This window comes from Pholcus phalangioides, unplaced genomic scaffold (genome assembly GCF_987345545.1).
Source record: "Pholcus phalangioides strain wild (caught in Gottingen) unplaced genomic scaffold, Ppha-v1.0 ptg000012l_1, whole genome shotgun sequence".
Lineage (NCBI taxonomy): Eukaryota > Metazoa > Arthropoda > Arachnida > Araneae > Pholcidae > Pholcus > Pholcus phalangioides.
In genome coordinates, this window is record NW_028301605.1 from 9120739 (window position 1) to 9129434 (window position 8696).

Consider the following 8696-nt stretch of genomic DNA (forward strand, 5'->3'; position numbering starts at 1 on the left):
GTGAGGTGTCGGTGGCGGGTTTTTTGGCTTGGATTGAGAGAGTAGTAACTTAATCTAAATGAAGAAAGCAATTAACGCACTTTCCACCCTTTTCAACATCACATCATAATATGCGAGCAGGCCTTTTCTGGTTATAGAGACAATAGTTTTTACATTTCTCGTCATACAAAGCAATAAATACACTGCAAGGCCTTGAGGACGATATGGGTGTTTCGTTGCCAACTGTGAGGCCTGATTTCAAGTATCTGTTCTCTAAGCATCGATCACAAGTTTCATATTAATGATTAATCGAACAAAACTCTATTGATGTATTTTCACTCAGTGATTTTTGTTGCAGTAAACTCTGTATTCCCAAATTTTGACGTTATTCCCAAGGGTACCGCGAACTTCAAAAGGTTGGGAAACACTAGTATAGACAGTGCTCGCCACTACAAAAAAAAAGGTTGAGGGCCTCTCTGGCATACAAGTTCAAGGTGCTCTACCTGAACAGTTTGGTGCGTTTACATCATTCATTAAGATACACCTGTACTAGCAACGTCGAATGAAGATACCAATCCTTTAGATATAAAAAAATCTATCTCTATTTATATATAAAATAACATAGTCTCTCTCTCTATGACTGACTGATTCATCATCGCCGAGCTGAAACAGCACCTCCTAGAGATAGGTAGGTCATTCCGACTACCTAGCAAGTTTCCCACATTTGGAAACACAGCATCCTATTTCGTTTCTTCTTATTTTGGCGTAGAAACTTCCTGATTGGCTCACAAATACCGCATAGTGATTGGATGTGGGGGCATAGATATCGCCAATTCTGAGCCCGAGATAATTTCTTTTCCGCACAACGATGATACTGGCATGAGCAGGGAACTTTTTTTCCCTGAATATTCTGAGGGAAAATGGGCTATTTACTGACGTCACAAGCAGCGTGCGGCGACTTTCTATCTATAGGAGGTGCTGGCTGAAACCGCTGAAGCTATAATTATCAAATTTGGTCAAAATTTTTTTTCTATGACGTAAAGACTCACTTAGAAGGGTTTTTTCGAAATTCGACCCCTAAAGGGATCAAAAGGGGGATTCGAAGGTAACATAGATGAATCGAGCCAAGCTGAAACTGCTGAATCTATAGTCATGAAATTTGGTCAGAAGTTTCATTTCATGACGTAAAGACTAAGTCAGCGGAGCGCACAAGGATCCCCAACGGCTCCGCGGAGCACCAGTTGAGAACTTCTGCAGTAGTGTGTAAAAGTAATCCGTGGACAATTTTAAAGATGTCTGTTTGTTTGTGTTGATACTCGCGAATTTTTTTTTTTTAAACGGTGATGGATAACAGAAACTGACGGTTGAGCGAGTGACGGTTAATGAGAAATAAGAATAAGTGATGGAGTGCTGAGCTAGTGAGTGGAAAAATAAGTAGGTGAGTGAGTGAGAGTTGGTGGGTGGGTGAGTGAGAGTTGGTGGGTGGGTGAGCAAGTAAGTAAATAGATGAGCGTGTGAAAGAGTAGGTGAGCAAGTGTGTGGGCAGGTGAGCGAGTGAGTGAGCTGGTGAGCACATGAACACTTTAGTGACTTACTAGCTTGTTCACTGGCTGATTCACCAACTCTCATTCGGTCCCTCACTCGCTCACATATTCACTTACTTGCTCAATCACACATTCACTCGCTCGCTCAATCACTCACTCACTCGTGACGAACTGTTTGTCCGTGAAATTTTCATATTGGTGAATTGCGTGGCGAGATGAATTGCTGTCGGCGAATTTTCGCATGAATCGAGGATATAAGATATTCTTCAATAATGACTGATTTGCATAATTTTTCAATATTACTTCCAATATTTTCGCTCAATAAAAAATCAATGATGCGCTGATTGCTAATCTCTCACGTGATTAACTTTCGGCTTAGCAGTGTTGATAAGTTTCGGTTTTACTCCACGTTGGAGAGAATGTAGTTATGGTTAATATGTACAGGTCCTCTTCGTAAAACAGGTCCTCGGTTAACGAACGCTTCGACTTAAGAATTTTTCGGCTAACGAACATTTCTTTCCGACTTTTTTCCTACCTTGGCTAATACGCTGAAACCTCTCTTTCGCGGACGCCGATGGGACAAAAAAAAATTTGTCCGTAAAAGAAGGGTGATGAATCAGCTGTTTAAAAAGCATAGTTTTATTATACAAGGGGGAAATTATTATTTGGTCGTAAAAGAGGGCTGTCCGTTATAAGGGGTTTTACTGCAAATGCGGATTTGACTAACGAACATTCTAATGCAGGGGTGCACAACCGTGTATATATATATGTTACTGACAAAGCCTGAACCCGACCAGGTCGCGCGAAATGGCTAGAGATCCCTGGCCAAAGTCCGAAAAGATAAATGGTGATGACCCCGAATCACCTTAGCATATTTCTTCGTGATAATCATGTCCTCGTTCGCTAATAGCAATCCACCATATCACAGTCACAATGCGGTAATCTTTGTTTTTCTTCAAAATTTTAGTCAGATATGACCGCTGACAGGTTACTGCTGTCAAAATTTGACAGAAAACCATGTGTTTATATAATTATATATAGACACATAATAAATATAAAAGACACATAAGACAAATATAAAAAGACACATACACACAGGGCACTAATAATAAATTATAGAAAGTTGTGTAAAATCATATCACAGGAGCAATCAAAAGTTTGATCGATCAAGGATTACATGACAGAGGGGTGGAGCACCCCATTCCGCTCAGACGGTTCAAACGGTACTAGTGTTCTCTTGTCGAAACAGTCGACTGACGGTGTATTGATAACTCATGTAAATCTTATCCATCCCGATGAAAATTTTACGGGAACCACAGAAAACCAACTTCACCACCACTGTATAGTGACGGTAGAGTTCGAACCCGGGCTCTCGCATTCGACCACCACAGTGGTTTAGTGTACATACCTACGTTTGACTGCAGTAGTCTTGAATGAAACGGTTTCTGCTCAGCTCTGCGAACCCTTAGCCCACCACCTCAAAACCCGGCACCATTGGCACAGTGACTCGAAACAACGAGCCAGTGATACCATTGCCACGACGATGTTCAGTGTAAGTGGCTGAGCAACTGACCTCCAAATGCAGAGAGGACGAACGCAAAGGGTTCGCTCACTCAAACTGCCGGGGGTCACGATGCCCGGTACCTCTTCGGTCCACAGAGCTAAGCCAAACTAACAGGGGAAGAAAAAACAACGAACCACAAAAACATCAAACGAAAACATTGGGAACCCTTCCCAGAGTTACCTAACCGTGTCAATGCCCACGACCGAAGCCCTAAAAACTGATTCTTACCTGAATCTAGATTAAGCCTCATACAGAGGCCTCTTCCTTCGAGGTTAGACACAAACCACGTCTTACCGGGATGGAATCTCCAACACGAATGATTTTCAACAGACGTTTCAACACCTCCAAAATGTATTTTTAAGAGATTCCGTTGATCAATAATGAGCGAGAAAGTAATTCATTTGTTGAAACACATTGTTATTCAACTATGGTAAGACAGACCTATGGAAGCTATTTTCCTCTAAGATGTTTTGTAACGTGTGCTTCAAAAGGGATACACATCCGCGTTTGAGGAACAACTTAGATGGTATAGATCAGCGGTTCTTAACCATTTTTTGACTCGCGGAGCCCTTTTTAGTACATAACTTTTATATCGGAGCCCTGTTTGACTCGAGGAGCCCTTTTTGTATATAATTTTTATAGTGGAACCCTGTAGGCCTCTTTTTTTTCATTTTATATATATCTATCAAATTTACTTATTTATTTTATTTTCCTTAAGTCACCACGGGGCCCCTAAGAAGTGCACACGGAGCACCGGTTCAGAACCGCTGGACTAAGTAAAGCGGGTCTTTTCGAAACTCGACCCCTGGGGAGGGGAGTCGGTTCAAGGGCAATACGGAAACCACGCCGAGTCTAAACCACTGAAGTTGATATTCATGAAATTTATCAGCAGTTTTATTCCATGGACTCGAAGACCCTAAGGTGGTGTTTTTTTTCCAAATTCTACCCCCCATAAGGTGGTTCAAAAGTAACATTCATGAAATTTGGTCAGCAGTTCTATTTTATGGGATCGAAATTTTGTATTCATCGACTAAAAAAGATCGGGTTTTTCAAAATTCGGCCTTTAAGTGGATCAAAAGGGAGTTTCGATCCTCTTATAAGGGCCGTCACCGGGGGGGGGGGGTGACATTTGGGGAAATGACGCCGAGCCGAAACCACTGAAGCTATATTCACGAAGGTTGGTCAGAAATTTTGTTTCATGAAGAAAAGACTAATTAAGAACGTGTTTTTTTTCGAAATTCGACTCCTAAAGCCTCGTTTACGTAAGAAATATAATATTCCGGAAAGTTAACAGGGTAACGGGGATTAACAGGGATTTTTTTCGCTACAACATGGTGTTTGGTAAATATGCCGGTAATTCCCTCCCCCTCCCCCCCTTTCCGGAAGTCATCACTGGTCACGTGGGTTGAACGGAAGTGGGTGGCTCATGATGGCTGACGAAGGAGCTAGCAGTAGTTTCCGCGGCAGCTCATGATGGCTGACGAAGTTTTCGCGGCACAAAGGATTATGGGAGAGGAATATCGAGGTTAACCACCATTATTCCCCAAAAAAAAATATGGGATTATTTTGACAAATCTCCGTCCCTTTTTTCCCCCGACGAGGAAAAAAAGTTGTCGTGCAGGTAATAATCACGATGCAGTCCAGTCCAGTCACTGGAACTATCAACATATACGTTGGTGGTACTCCCCAGTAAATAGTTTTTTTTAATATGCTCCAGTAATTGATAGGTGTTGTGCGATATATCCGCGTATTTCTGAGTGCAAGCTGAACACATAGGGCGTTACTACGTGTGAATTGAGCTGGTGGTTCACAAGCTATGTCCACTAGAAGATTTGTAAATATGACAGCACGTGGCGCTGCTAATGCTAAGCGTATGGATGGTCGGCGGGAACGGCGAACTGACATCCTGGTGAGTGAATTCCAAACAAGTCACCACAGTAACCCCCGCAACCTTGCACATGTAAACGGGACTTGGGGGTATAATAGCTCACGCCGAGCCGAAACCGCTAAATTTCTGGAAATTTGGTCAGAAGTTTTATTTAATGACCTATAGACTAACTAAGGAAGGCTTTTCAAAATTCGACCCCTGTGTGGGGGGGGGGGATAAGACAGGGCCGTCATTTCAACTTTTTCCAGGGCGGGGGGGGGGGCAAAGCACATGTACTCAATGTATTAATGTATATACTTTATATTTGTATATACATATACCATTTTTAGTGTATTTTCAAAAGCCGTCCTAAAATGCCCTCCCCTAAATGACGGGCCTTACATAAGAGTGTTAAAAGGCAACAGAGAAATCACGCCGAGCCGAATCGGCTGTAGCTAATATTCATGAAATTTATCAAAAGCTTTATTTCATTATATGTCTCATTATAGTCTTTGATATAGACTAACTACGAAGGGGTTTGGGGGTTTCGAAATTTGACCCCCGGTGGTCATAAGGGGGTTGAAAGTTAGCATTCATGAAACTTGGCCAGTTTATATTCATGACGTAAAGACTAACTAAAAGGTTGGTTTTTGAAATTCCACCTTTAAGGGGGGATCATAAGGAGGGTTCAATGGGGGGGGGGTGTCATATCGAGAAATCACGCCGAGCCGAAACCAATGAAGCTATAAATATGAAATTTGATCAGTATATTGTAATGTAGGGACTCACTAAGAAAAAATTTTCGAAAACTGAACCCCTAAGGAGGGGGGGGGGGTTGAAATGTTATGTGGAGCAATAATCACTGAACCGAAATCACTCAATCCATAAACATGAAATTTAGTCAGTGTTTTAGACCTATATTTTATAAAGTAGATATCCACTAAGACGGGATTTCTGAAATTTCATCCCCTAAGAGGAGTCACGAGGGGTTCAAATATTATATGGGGAACCATCGACGAGTAATTTTCAGATTACCGAATCCACGCGAGTGAAGCCGCTGGTAACAGTTAGTTAACTATACACGTATTGGATAGTCTCTAAACGCGTTCAGGTCTGCCTGTAACGGTATACCTGCACAAGCAAACCTTCTTGTGGGGGGGGGGGGGGGGTTAAGTAAAAAATACTGTGCCATATCACCGACCTACCAAACCCTTGCAGTGGTGTCTCCAATTTGAAGACAGACAGATCTTCAACACGGCACTCAAATGCTGGAATTTTCATGTGTCATCCTCACTTCAAAATTTCAAAGACAGATGGCAGTAAGAACGCGAAACAATAACAGCACTAACAACATAAATACGTAAGGGGACGAAGCATATATTTACAGCATCGCCCTGTTAATAAAGTCTCTCAACAGATTCCACAACCCATGTCGAAAACAAACATTGTCACTGTCGGCCGGGGCAAGTATCCATTTTGGCCCCCCCTCCTCGTAATTTTTAATGAATAAAAAACAAAATTGGCGCCCTTCTTGATCCAGTGCCAGGAACACTAGATCCCTCTTCCCCGTCCTCCCCTAGTTCCATTTTCGCCCACAACTGCATAATTATTCAAGCATTGCACTTCACTCACGATTCAAAATACAGATGGCAGCACCAACTTCGGGGAAACATTCGCTCACTATATAAAAACGCTAGGATTTCCAAACGAATCGGTATTGTACCAAATAAAATTCCTCTTCAGATCCAGACTCTCGTTGAATGGGGAGCCCATTATACGTCGGTACAACTGCATTATTATTATTTTTTAAATATACAATCAAACTTGGTTATAGCGGCATCTAGCATTCCACGAAATTTTATCGCTATAACTGAGTTGCAGCCAAGGCTGATGGATTTCGAGAACTTCTAAGAATGAAAACTATATAATTAGACGCAATCAATACTTGGCATGGGGGTGTTATTTCATTATTGAGATTCTATCGATATAAAAAAATTCGGGAATTAAGATTATATTATACTTCGAGACATCGCCAGTTTTCTCGCCAAAAATGCCACGAGTTGTCAACTGAATTGCCAATTCCACAGACAAGTCACAACATTTTGTTTACAAAAAAAAAAAAAAGATCACAGTTATGGGAAAATACGAAAATGGCTCGCATATATACATATACTACATGTTAATGTGAACAAGTGCGGAATGCGACAATTTTTTCCCCGAGTTCTGCCCTGAGCAAGTCGTAAATATGACATAGGAACCTACGGGTTGCGACTGAAATTGGCAAACAGTACATACCCCCCTGAGTCATTTCTTAGCCATCCTGGACTAGTAGTGCGATTGTTGTATGCCATAACCAAGCCATGGTTGTATATTTTTTTATTTTTAAACTACAGTCGGATCTCGTTATAACGAACTCCAATAGACCGGAGAAATCACTTCGTTATAACGAAATTTCGTTATAAAGGAATTCCAGGTTTTTCGCATTGTTTCTATGTACAATGATTTGGGGGGATTATAAAAGTGTTCGTTAAAACGAGATTTTTGCTACAACGGGATTCGACTGTACTAGAGTTTATAATATTACCCATATTGGTCCATCTAGGGTTAAGAGAAAGCTTACGTAGGCAGGAGGAGTAATGAAAATAGAAAGGCACTTAAAAGGGCAGTGACAGAATGTCACTTCGTCACAGCCTGTTAGGGCGTCATTAAGTTGTAATTAACGTTGTTTTCTTAACATTAGTTATTCATCATATTGCGTATATTATGCACCCTCATTTTTAAATCTAGAATCAACTGTATATCATATTAGTAAATGCGATTATATGTTATTAATAGCGGTTAATTATGATTATTCGATTAAATATATACTACAGTCGACTCCCGTTTTAACGAATACTGTTATAGCGAAAATTTCGTTTTAACGAACGCTATTCCTCCAGATAAGTTTTCATAAGAACAATGCAAGAACCCGGAATTCCTTCATAACGAAATTTCGTTATAGCGAAGTGATTTTTCCGGTCTCTTGGAGTTTGTTATAACGGGATTCGACTGAATCTACAATAATTTGATATTTTGTCCTGAGCAAGTAACGGCAATCTGAAAAATTTATCGACAACCCGGGAGGTTTTTTGGGAAAAACGTGTACAGAGATAGCACCACTATGTCCCGACTAGAACATTTTTCCAACAAGTTTTAACTCGTTAGATGGCAGCAGTATGATATTATCGATTTCGATTATCAATTGCTAAAATAGAAAGTCACTTTATAGTCAACAGATGGCAGCAGCGACTCACTGTGTGATCCAATCAGGTTTGTTCATTTACTACGGCGGAAATTTCGAGAATTATACAAGGTAATTTCCTGTTGAATAATCTGCACATACGCTAATGGCTTCACGCAAACTCGCTAAGCAGGTGGCGAAGAGAGATGAAGGGGGTATGGGCCGCTATCACAGCGGCGATTGGGACCCCGGCCCACCAAGTATGGTCATGGTCAATTTCCTGTTATTTTTGAGCATGGCGAGCGGTATATTGAGATGCTGTTATCTCCATTCAAATTTAATCCCGAAATATACTGATGAACAGGCTAAATTATCCATTGAATTGAAAAATTTAGTCGATGATGAGTCTCTCTGACACAAACGAGAAGAAAAAGATTGCTCGCATAAACGGGTTGATCCTGAATTTTTCCTGAACGCATTGGCGGCGATACGGGGGGGGGGGCATGGGAGACATTGACCAGA